The sequence below is a fragment of the Pinus tabuliformis genome, chromosome 5_1 (assembly GCF_031772625.1).
Source record: "Pinus tabuliformis cultivar Carrire ecotype Pingquan chromosome 5_1, CPIR1, whole genome shotgun sequence".
Taxonomy (NCBI): Eukaryota; Viridiplantae; Streptophyta; class Pinopsida; order Pinales; family Pinaceae; genus Pinus; species Pinus tabuliformis.
In genome coordinates, this window is record NC_142305.1 from 893,285,999 (window position 1) to 893,299,514 (window position 13,516).

The following is a 13,516-nucleotide window of genomic DNA, read 5'->3' on the forward strand; positions in this document are numbered from 1 at the left end:
AATTAAAATATACAAACATAGAACGGTCAATGAAACCGTTGACACGTTGAGGCCACATTTGCTAGAGCATTTTATTTCCTGGAGGAAATGAATGGATGCCAATGGAAAGAAGAATGATTGCAAGCCATCTCTTGGCATGTATATCAACTGAACGTTATTCCCTATTGTTTCCTGAAGGCAAATGAAGACATTGCGCTCATCATCGAACATCTGGCATGATTTAAGGTGTATCTCGAGGTAACAACAGCTTGATGGATCTGCGCTGTCAAGAGGACCTCCACTTAACATAGAGTGTTCCTATATTATGCATTGTGGTGGTTCCATATCCCTTTCTTGCAGAGTATGCCTTTGCAATATCAACATCGGTGGTGTAGAGGTGTCATCTAGAGTCCCCAAAGCGACATAAGAACTCTTATACCAACATCTGTTCTGCTTCCTGTCTTCTCAGAATTTTAGGACATCCTACCCCATTCTATCCCAAAGCCACAACACATGGCAATGAAAATCCAGCTGGTAGAGGTATCATGTGGACTAGGCATGTTGTTCCTATGATGATCATTCAAAGGCTGCGTTACTTTCTCTAATTTTATTACCACCTCACGATCCCTTTGCATCTTTCGTTGCAGCCCTTCATGATGCTTATGCATCAGTGCGCTGACCTTGCTTTTCTTCTCTTGGTACTTGCCTGCATGAATGATCAGCATTATCTATGATTATGAGAGATATGACAGAAACGCCTAAAACAAACCTTACCTTCATAAAAACATTCATAAAGAGACAGACTCTGCAACTAGGGGTTATATGAGTCCTTCCGGCTCTAAATCTCAAGAGGGCACGATGATTTTTTGGGGACTGATGATTAAAAACAGATTGCAACCATAATTAATAAACCATTGAATCGTTCAGCTTTGAGGACATAATTCCATCTAACAACTACGGTTATCATTCGAAGAGACGAAAGATCAAACTTCTCAAGGGACCCATTCAAATTTTCCCCCAGAGCAGGTTCTAATAGGGTGGTGGTTGTGGCCACAACAAAATCTAAAAGTGTTGTTCCCTGGAGGGAACAGCGAAAACTCAAAAAAAAAGACTCAAAAAAGTGTTGTTCCCTTGAGGGAACAACAAAAAACACTCCAAAAAGGTGATGTTCCCTTTAGGGAACAGCAGTTGTTCCCTGGAGGGAACAGCAAAAACACTTAAAAAAATATTGTTCTCTTTAGGGAACAGCAGTAGTTACTCTGTAAAACAAATCCACGAAAAAAATAAGAAAGTAAAATTTATGTCACCTACGGGGGAGCAGTGGTCGACCATAATAACCAGCAGTGTTTTAATCACAACTCCTTTGTTTTTGGTCCAATTTGAGTGATTCAAAAGCCAAATGAGAGATAATTCAAAGTTATATCACCAATAGAAACATGTTTTGAAAATTCCATGATATGATATGTTAATTTTACTTAGAACAACCTGCATAACAAAATCATTTTCGATTTCCACACTTAGAACAACAATGGATATTTTAAGCATAGCTTTTTCGTTTGATGACGGATTCGAATGACTCAAATTGGAAATGAAATTAGATTCATTTATTTATCTCCAATAGAAACAACTTTTGAAAACAAAAAGAATTTATAGGGTGGTGCGTGTGGCCACAACAAGTCCAAAGGTTAGATTCTAATCCTTTTGGACAAAGGAAATACTGTAAAATACCTTTGCTAGCCATGGGCTTGTTGGGCTTCGCCACCCTATTTTCGATTCCAATTTTGGTTTGCTGAAAATAAAAACACAAATCATTCAGTAACTATTGAACAATCAAACCCCTCCAAAACTGATAAGGAAGCCATAACTGAGCGTGATCCTGACCTTAAACATAAATTCAAGAATTCTAAAATCTTACCAACCATATTGGAGATTCTGGGATAATGGAGAGACCAATAAGCAACAGAAAACTGGGAACTAGCTCTACAACACCTCCCATTGACAACCTGCCTCACTCAACAATGCATATTTTTTTCTTCTAGTTATGTTCCCGGGAGAGATCATAGGTATATTCTATATGAATGTTTGTGAAAAGTGGCCACCAAGTGGCCTTATTTTCCTTTTTGGAGGTGATATGTCATGCTATAAGCACTTTTCTATGTATTTTCCTTTTCCAAACCATGAAATAGAAACGTATGCATTCTTTCTTTGGAAAAATAAAATCAATTAAAATTTGAATACCATTCACCCTATCAAATTCTTTTCAATCCAAAAGTTGCAAAAAATCATATACGATTCACCTTAAAATAGCCCTTGGATCATACACACACATTGCAAGGTCCATCAAACACATGTATATCAATGTAGGCAAAAATAAGAAAGCAAAGTGCCATCACCCAAACAATCTACCAGAAGCACATATCTCAATAAAGTTGCAAATAATTTAAAAACAACCTACCATCACATGTCCAAAATTCTTTACAAATATTAATTAATGATAATGTCGTTTAGTGAAAGAACTGAAAGGAAATGCCCAAAATATGATTGAGGACTCAATTGACAATAATAACCAAATGCAATTTAACTGTTGTAGACCCCATGTGGATGACCAAAACATAAATACTTCCAAAAAGACTTTGATGGCACATTTGAACTACAGACTCTGATTTATATGTCCAATTTAAAAAATAGGAAAGCCAACTACCACATAAACATTCAAAATAAAATGCACTTCATGTGCTAGATGTTGCTATGGTGTAAATTTGTTGACTTGAGTGAGCAAAAACCATCATGACTAAAGCTTGTGCCATTAGATCCTTGATATCCTTTCTAGCAAGCGAACCATTAATCTAAAAATTCAAGGAAAATGTTAACATTAGTGAGAAGAACCACATACTTATCCACAAAACATATTCATGAAAAAGGAACCACCTCTTCTTGTTTTTCATGATTAAATGGACCAACTTCAGAGGGACCAAATTAACATTTGAATGAATGACTAGTGAAAGAAACTTACACCAAAAAGTAGGTAGAAAAAAAAGGTTGATTTATCCCAAACCACGTCCCGAACATTCACCATTTGAACTATTCACTAGACCTAAAACCAAAAAGTACAAAATTAACATCAGATTCATACGAACAAATCAACAAAAATACAACCAATAATTATTTATAAATGATCCAACATATGGAAATACATAAGGAAAGAGAAAGTAGAATGTTTTGAAAATCTACCTTGTTCAAATATCTCACAAAATCTGAAAAAGCTTTGTAATCACATTCTTCTAATTTGTATGTATCATTCCTAGCATTGTATGATAAGTTTGCGATTGCTATAACAGATTCAAGTTGTACAAATGCATGATCTGTCAAATCATAATTATACATGTGTTTCCCCTTTATTCTACTATACCAACATAATTGAAGCTCGATGTCTTCTAATCTATCCAAAAGGTCAATGTCATTATGGTAATCAAACACCCTATTACCATCTTTCTTCCTTATTCTTTGAACCCTTCCAATGTACCACGTTCCACAAGAAACACCTTGTTTTGTACTTTGAGGAACAACTTTTCTTGCAGTGCGTTTAGTGGGGGGAATTGAGTCGCTTTCAAACAACACCCCACAATCTGATCCAATTCCAAAGCCAATTGAAACACCCTTTTGTGGAGCCTTCCCATCTCGCCTAAAGTAGACCCCATTTCTCACTTTTGTCAACCTATCTTTCGATAATGTCAGATTTCCATTCAACTAACTAACCAAACATGCTTTAAACATATCCTTACCATCAAGATCCACGACTTGCTTTATCGTTTTGCTTCCATTTTCATCAATGGAATCTAAAATTTCATCCAACTCGTGTCGCCACTCACTTTCCATTATTTGCAATTCACTTTCATTCTGTACCAATGATGATGAATATTGGAATATAGAGTTGGAACAACTCAGTGGAGAAGCATCAACTACTTCATCAACAATTTGGAATGTTGGATAATTTTGTTCCTCTGTCCATGGTTTAACCCACCAAGAATATTGAGTGTAATTTTCTGGTTGCATTCCAAGAGTTGATAAAATGTCTTGTGCATCCTTCAATCCAATCTTAAGGGCTTCTACAATTTTAGCGTTTGTGGATATTGAATCATATTGCGACAATATATCAATGTTTTGTATTGTTTCTTGGTGCAATCTATTCCAAATGCTTTCTTGCTTCTTATGAGATTTATTAAAATGAAGCCCTTGGGGATTTGATTCTTCTTTAGCAACTCTATTAAGGGTTCCAACAGCATGAAGCAAGTCAGTGAAATCATAGGCCCTCTCCACTCCAACCATCCCACCAACTTTACTAAAGAAGTTCACATGGAAAGTTAGAGTAATGATCTCGAAACAATCTCATCAACAAAACTGCAAAATGGCAAGAAATCTTCACATCTTGATATGCTTCTCTACTGATGAAATTTATGTTGACATTAGTATGAGATTGTTTTTGTACCCAACATAACCATAATGTGAAGAAATTATGAACTCATGAAGCATTTCACACCCTTTCCCAAAGGCTCAAACTATGAGATATAAAGATGTCAATGTAGTCAGCAACAATCATTAGATAATTCTCTGTAGCTAGTGTCCTCTCTAACTTTCCACTTGGTGTACTTCTCAACTCTTTCAAACACCTGTGAACATGCCTTGAAGCAATACGTTGTGCGGATCCCCAATTTTGTCGATCTATCGTCTCTATATCTTCACCCTTAAGCTTGTGATCATCCACTTTAAAAGTGTGATAAACCATTCTGACATGACCAAAAGTTATGTAATCATTTCCTAAAACCAATTCTCGTCAACCGCTAAACAAAGGATTCACTAATCTTTTGCCATTGTGGATGTAATCTTGGTCATGCAATCTTGTTACATTGCAACCATTGTACAACCCGATTAGCCTCCACCCTTCCCAAGGAATTTGATATCAAAGCCCTGATGTTGAAGAATAATCCTTCAACATAAGTTTTCTTCTTCTATCCCCATCCGAGGAATGACCAACAATAGGTCCCAAATTATTTTCCACATGTTTCTTCCACATAGATTCTACCTTTTCCCATTGTTGATAAACAAAATTTGCATTGAATCTATTGCATGTTGGATGAACAACCACAACCAAACGAGGAAGACTTTCATGTAAAGGTTTTGCAATAATAACACGTGCATGATGGCCAATAACATTGTTCTTAAAAGAATCTATTATAATCTCATAGCCTACAGCTCCGTCACCAACTCTCACCAAGAAATGTGATTGGAATTGATGTTCTTCTTTTGTACCACAAAAGCCCACCAGCGTATCACTTTTTGCTACCCACCTAACATATTTTTTCACCACTATTTCATCTTCAGTGAGCAACACAGGAATTGGGCCATCTATACCATGCTTGCCTTTATAAGAAGCATAAACTTTTCTGACCACCTCAAAAATATGCTCGTGCTCCCCTGGGATATATGCTAATGACTTTCTAACTTGCCTTAAATTCGTAGATATTGAAGGACCATCTAGATTCAAGCTAATAAAGCTATGTAATCTAGGGCCTCCCCATAACTTGATCATCTCATAAAGGGATTTTGTGGATGTACTATACCTTCTCCCTACTTTTGCATGCATCAAGTTATGAAAAATATCCTTGAAAAATTCCCAAACTGCATCTTTACCTTGTAATTTTCCTTGCTTATGTGCCTCACACACATCCTTGCAAAACCTAAAGACATCCTTCCTTTCTGTTGATTCAAACAACTTTTCCTTTAGGGATCTCATTCTAATAGAGAGTGTAGCAACCTTTGTCCTCTCCCACCAAAGAGATCGCATTGTTGATCTATGGTTAGCATTTGTAACCCTTGCAGCATTCTTCAATTCATTGTGAGTCAAATAGTCGAGTCTTCTACCTTTTCCTATATCTCGTTCACTTCTTTTATTGGTGCACATTGATTCACGATATAATCGCATCCTGAAGTCATCACATTCTGGAACCAACTTACAAAATTTGCATGTTAATGAATCAAATGGGATCCCTATTTCAGAAGCCCTCTGGCAATGAATATGCCTATATATACCATCAATACGACATTCAAGACCCTCCTAACATAACATGATCTTGGTATGCTTCTCTATGGACCATAATTTTCCACCCCTTTGATCATCCATTAGGACCTTTGTTTCCAATCTCTCCCCATTTCTATCAATATAAGGATACCAATACCCCAACATTGTAGTAACAAGGGAGATAATTGAGCTGTAATAAGATGACAACAAACAAATAAATTTGAAGTAAGATAAATAAAATAATATAAAAATTCATATTCAAGTTTAGTATAAGTTGTTAATTAACATACCTGAAGTAGAAGGATCTGCACTTATAGAACCCCTATGTAATACTGATGGTGACAATGGGACCAAGAACCTAGTCAAACTTTGTTGGGACTTATTATTGGTAGGCTTTTTGGATCTCCCAACTGTGCCACTCCTCAACCCAATCTCCTCATGTGAACCCTCATTTGTAGTAGTAGCAGTGTGCTTCCTTGATTTCATGTGTTCATTTAGAGAACTAACAATATTACCACTTGCCGGCACTAAACAAACCATTTATTGCATCGTGTACATTCCACTCTCACTTTTTTCATGCCCTTATAGTCTGCAAGTGTTGCTTCCACCACCTTGAACAAATTAGGCTCGTGTCTTGTTGAAATCATCTAGAAGTTTGATTGCTTGATCAATATGAAATTGATCTCCAACCATCACTATCTATTGTACTTCGTTACATGAAGGAATTTCACTACCACTTGGCATTGATAGGCATTGTTGATGGGCCCCTGTTTTCATATGATGGTTTTTGAAGTTGCGTGTTGTTCGTGCTGCCAAGGATACATCACCTGTTCCATAATCAATGCCACAAATTTCACAATGGATCTTTATTTTAGATTCTCCCTTTTCTGAATATACTTTAAGAGTAATTTTCTCATTGACAAACTCTTTCATTAAACTTTTAACTTTTTTTTCCCAAGATGCCAATACACTAGGATCAACAAATATGGCTTGTTCCACTGACAAAGACATATTTTCAACTCTTGGTTGTTTATGCATAGGTCCCTCCACATTCACTTCAATGTTTTCAAAGATTGGTATTGTTTTCACTACATTTGAACATTGTTCTTCCACATCAAATGTGCCTAGTTTGCTCTTGATGCCTACAAGTGATGTACAAACTTTCCATTTTTTTTATCTTTCTTTGGATTTAAACCTGTTCATCCAGGATAAAATCAAAAGGGTATCCAATGATTTCATCATCCACAATTTCATCACGAATTTCAGAAAATGTACAACCTTCTTGACACTTGACCACGCATAAATAAATGAAAAAGTAAGTAAACTTCCACAAGCATATTGGTTATTATAAAAAAAATAGCAAGGAAGCAAAGTATGAAATTTCAATTCAAAGCTCCAAAAAACATGAAGAAATATTACTATTTGGATGAAACACTTTGATTCAAAATGTACTATCGGTGGATTCCTCAAATGGAACTAAAACCAGAAATAAAACATATTACTAAAACAAATTTGAGAGTTGATTTATTGTTGCACCAGAACTCGGAAAAACATTGTACAACTATTTTTAATTCATAATCTTAACATGATTTGTAACCAAAATTTCAAATGCTTTTCTAAAAATGCCCATTATTAAGTTAGATAGACCAAACATCTATGCATCTTGAAATTGTTTCAACCATGTAAATACCTGTTAAAATTGACAACTAGGGCCAAATTCCACTTTGGACAGCTCCTATGGGGAAAATTATTGTAGCATTATTGCAGCTCCTATGGAAACCAAGTCTTAGCCAGCCATGATGTTCAGAGAACTATTTGGAGGAAGTTTAACTCCTAAGGTGTACTGAACATTTTCGACATATTTCAGAATTTGTATCAAGAAAAAAGAATTTTCGAAATTTTGATGATATACTTTAGATTTGTAAAATATTTCAAAATCCAAATTTGAAAAAGAGAATTTTTGAAAATTTGATGGTGTAATTGAAATTTCTCAAATATTTCAGAATCTGCACTTGCTAAGATAAATGCCTTCTCCAAAATTTAAAACTATATTTGGAGCGGCTGACATTTCTTTGAAACAAGAACAAGCCTGTGGTTGATGCCAGGTAACTAAAGGGAGTAGGAATTTGCTTTGCATCTTCTTGATAAAATTTCATGAAGGGAAGGGATAGAGGGGTGCTCTGCCATTTTCCTGAGTGGGTGGAGTATGCCCAACAATCCCGATTGTTGTCCACATCACCTGCGATCAACCATGGAATTTTGTTCCATTCCTCGTGGAGGGTGCCCAGTTTCCAAATATATTCTATTGGTACACATGTCAACATCTCTTCAATCAAATAGTCTGGAAACTCAAAAACCTGTGAGAGAGCCTCCACCATTTTCAAAGTTCAAAAGTGAAGGTGTATGAGATAAATGTGCCTGAAATTTTATATTAAAGACATTCAGTTGCTGCTCTGTTCTTGGACTCTACAAAATGTTTAATTTTTACAGAGTCCTTGAGATTATGCTGGATAAGAAAAGTGTCGGGAAGGCATAAATGGAAGGATAAGTCTTAACCAGATACAAAGATTCAAATATAATATAATATTATGTGACTTTTAGTTTTTGAGTTTTATTTTTTTAAGAGGCCTTTGGGATTCACAAAGACTATTCAAGTTCATTTATCACTTTTCATATTCCTTGCAGATGAATAATGTAAATTTTCCATAATGTTTAAATATCAAGTTTCAAACCTTTTTTTCTTTAAGGGTGTATGAGAGTGAAAAAACAGAGCTGAAACATGTAAGTAGATAGTATCCAATAGTTAAATATACTCTAGGAACAAGTATAAGTATATGACATATCAGAGTATTTAAAGCCGATGTCACAATAATATTTTAAACATAATTCAAGTCTAAATCTTGAACTAAATATAATAATTGTGCTATGAATTTCACCCCACAGCTAGAAACAGAGCACGAGGAATTAGAGGTTAACTCTGACCTATTGAAGGAATAGAGTAGCGCAGCGAAAGCAAGGATTAAAGACCTATAATTCTAAAGTATCAAAGAAATATTTGAAGAGCCATGAGAGGATTTATTAAAATTCCAGCAAATTATTTCTAGCAGTCATTACAGTTACCAGAATTCTAGCAAGGATAGAGACTTATCTTAGAAGTAAAGGCTTGGAGAGAGCTGTCAAGGGTTGAAAAGAGCCCTCATTTGACATCATATACTTAGGGTTTGAAATCAATGAATAATGAATGGGTGCTAAACCAATCACCATACATACGTTAAAAGTGCTCAACAGACAGAATTGTTTACATTGATACAATTATCTAAAAATAAAATAGGTCGCCCCAAAATTGCATTGTTGAAACACTTTCATTAGATATTTTTATCACATAAACCCTCATTGTTTGTCATAAATTCCTAAATATCAAGAAAATATTTCATGTTACTAAGAGGGAGACTACTATCACCTAACCCTCTCTCCTTTACACTTTAAGCTGCCTCTCCCCTGCTCAAGGGAGGCTTCCCTGGGATAAAATTGTTGAGATTTTAGGCCATGAGAGGAAAAGTGATATGAAGAGTAAATTCCAACCAAATAGTTTTCAAAGAATTAAGAAAATAAAATAGGTGGAGGAATCAAAAGCTAATGTCTTTCTATTGGGCAGTGAAGTTTGCTACAATACCTTCCCTAGATAGTGTTAATGACAATGGCTCATGAAAAGAGATCCCATAGAGCTCCCAACACAGTGACCAATAGGAGATGCATTAGATGCAATAGCTTCCCTTGAGATAGAGGAGGATGAAGGTGAATCATAAAGAAAGCCCGGTATATTCCTCTGCGAAAAAATAGACCTAATTAGGGGCAAAATCCTAGACCCAGACGATGGTAGAGCAGGATGATGCAACTGCTGTTGAAAATGATGATTGTGACTATAACTGAAGCTCAAACAAAATTCTACGGGAAAATCAAAAGGAACCCATTGTGATGTTCCTCCAGCCCAGGGTTCATAATGTTGGTGTTCAACAAAATGGCTACTACTCTCTCTCTCTCTGGGTGAGCATATTTCTCTTGGATGTTAGAGTGTTGTTGTTTCAACCATTGGGACAATGTTATCTCCTTGGACCTACGTTGTGTAAATTCTCTGGCAACTGTGATTTTCTCTTGCTTACTTTTACATTCTCCCTTTGCTAGTGTCTGTGAGCAAAACCCAAGTTGGTGTGCCACTACCATCCCACAAAACCCAATAAAATTAGCATATATAAATCATACATACTAAACTATTTAGTAGCAAGGCAGAGAAACAAATGGAATACATAGAACCATACATGTCAAAGCAAAGATGTCCATTGTCGCCCAGGTCCCATACTCTTTCAACTTTATATTAACGATTTAGAAGATCTCATTTCAAAGTGATACAGGTGGTTTCCTTCTCTATGGGATTTCCAACTGGGATGTAAGATCACCTCACTTCTCTAGGTGCAATTATGGTTGAAGTTTCCATCCACAATTTATTAAAGGAATATCTTATACATCGCTCAAGGTAGTTGTAGGTTGCACTATAAATATTTCACCTTTGTAATGAAATTTTCATGGAAGTATGAGAGATTATAGAATAGGAGTTTCACGTGATGCGTTTATACACATCTTGGGTTTCTGGGCATATTTTATTTCCGTGTATCATAGAACAATAGGTTGTCACACAAAAACTTGTCCTCCTAGCTATAGCAAGGAGCTTCCACAGTTTGAGGGGAACTCTTTTTCTACTGCCCCACATGTCCTAGAATTTATGAAGCATATATGAGAATTGATGGAAAGACATGAAGATTCCATGATAAGGTTATTTATGCTTTCTTTAGGACAAGGGCGTGGTGGCTAGCTGAAGCATTCTTGTAGCCCAAACAGCGTATATTCTCTCAAATCTCTAGTTGAAATCTTCTTCAAACATTGCCACCCAAGGTTCAGAAATTTGATGATACATATCAAGAGTTGTTGACAACCCTACAAGAGGAAGGCTTCCTTGGTCTTTTTGAAGGAAATGATAACATTGTTGGGGATGAAAGTGGAGCATCTATGGAAGAGGGATTATGCTCAAAATTTGAATATGAAAACACTAGATATTTGTAACACGAACAACCTTGCGGCAGCAATGACAGGAAGGAGGGACATTTTAGCATCTAAAGTGATTGCTTAACACATAAATGAGTACCAACATGAAAAATGTGATGGCATTATTACACCACCTTCAAATGATACATGTGTCACTCTTTCTAGTGAGGATTGGCATCAGGTTGGTGATGTTTTTTTTGGCTGCCCCATAGGAAACAGTGTTGCAGATACAAAAGAAGAAAGTAGTAGCAGTTTTGAGATGAATTTGGCATGGGATTTATGCTCACAAATAAAAACAAGAACACTCCCTTCTCTTATGGCTTATGTACATGATAATCATAATAATGAAAACATAAGCCTGGACACTCATAATGATCCTCTCATCAGTATGGATCAATCATCAGACCATATATTTTGGGTTGGGTAGAGGCAAGTCCTATACACTACTTGCATGGACCATCGATGTCTAGTGATCACGAAGAAGAGGGTAAGTTTGATCCTGAGCCACTTCTGAGCCCTTCACAAGCATCCGTCATGAGGGTTTTGAGACTGTGTCATGTTATAAAAGTGTTGGAATAACCTCCCTAGACTTGTCACAAGAATTGAGGATAGAATATCCCTCCGAGGATGAGAGACTTTGCTCCAAATATGACAACAATAAGGATTTTGCACCAAACATTGGCATTTCTGATAATGAGTATCAACATTACACAAGTTATGAAATCCTCAATGATGAATTTTTTGCTCTAGAGGAACACAAATATTTTTGTTTTGTACACCAATTTCCCCAAGTCTTGAACAATGAAAAGCAGAAATCAACAGAGTCCTCTTATCTCTACAATCAAGACTGCAAACCTTCTTTATTAGAGCAAAGGCGTAAGGACCATATTTGTGAAGAGTCAAAGGAATTATCTAGCAGCATAATAGAAGCCACACCTCTTCACATTAGAGAAAAAAACAAAAAGGTGCCTCCTAGGTCTGAATCTTCCAAATCACCAAATTTATGAACATCTACACAGACTTTGGTATGTACATTACTGATCAGTGAAATTATTAAGAATGGATTGTTCTAGTTTTGCAAGGAACTTAAGGCCCTCCTATTGGCAACTATATCAATCCTATAAAGGAGTAAAACCCTTTGTCTATAGTTCGAAATTTGTGTATGGTTCTGTGCATAAGCCCTAGAAGGATAATCTCCAGAAAATCCAGTCCTATGCATTAGTTGAAGGTCTATGTTGGGCATCAGTTCTATTTTGAGACCACTGTCAAAGGTTACCAAATTTTTGAAGTTCAAGCTACATGAAGAAAGTTCTGAGAATGTTTTGCAAAGTCAAAATCCAAATTGAAGAAGCTAAAATTATGAAGTCTCAAGTTATCAATTTTTCTTAAAAGAAGTCGAAATTGTCAACATGTTTGTGGAGGAGCCAAGAGAATTATTTAAGGATGTACCTGTATATTATAGAGATTCGCTGACTCCTCTAAATCAATTGCTAATACTGGCTGTTGCACTCCACAAGCCGACTCCTCTGAATCAACTGCTAACACTGCCTATTGCACTCCACAAGCCAACTCCTCTAAATCAACTGCTAATACTGATTGTTTCACTCCACAAGCCAACTCCTCACCTCTTCTTTTGTTTGTATTGGGTGTTCGTAGAACCCGTCATTTTTTAAATCCTTGAACCTGAAGGTTACCATAGCTGGACAGAACACATTAATTTTAGGTTATGGACTCCCTCCGGAATGAGAACGAGAGAGTAGCTAAGTGGGTGAAAATAAGGTAGCTTGGTTGTATAAGCAAGAAAACATGCTCAGAGATTTGAATGAAAGCAGTAGGTCTCACTCAAGCTGGAAAGGCAGAAAGGTGGTCAGACAAAACTAAACTCGATGAATCTCACTACCCACCCGGTATGGCAACACATCTCCTTCTATATCTCTTTTTGTAATTGAGTATCCATTTCATTGATCATCCCCACCTCATCTTGATTTTTTGGATCGATCGACAGTGACAAAATCCTACCTTGCCTTCCTTTCTTAGTAGTATCCTTCCATCCAAGCGCTCCTGCCTGCTTATCAGGTATCTGTTGGTAGGTCTCGCTCATGTGCTCACTGCAGTTGGAGAAGCCCGCTACTATGACGCAGTTGATGTGTTCATTATAGAGAAGTAGGGTAGTTGGACACAGGTTCGAACAAGCAAGAGGCAGGGCGAGGATTTGAGGAGTGGTCCTGTCTAGTTCAAACTCAGAAACATAACTCCTCTTAGGGTTCAAAAGCAGAAAGGCTTAGGATTACAGAGTGGTTGCAGAGAGGCTCAACTCCACCTCGACTCCAAAATGAATCATTTCCAACTCTTTCCCTCCGCCCG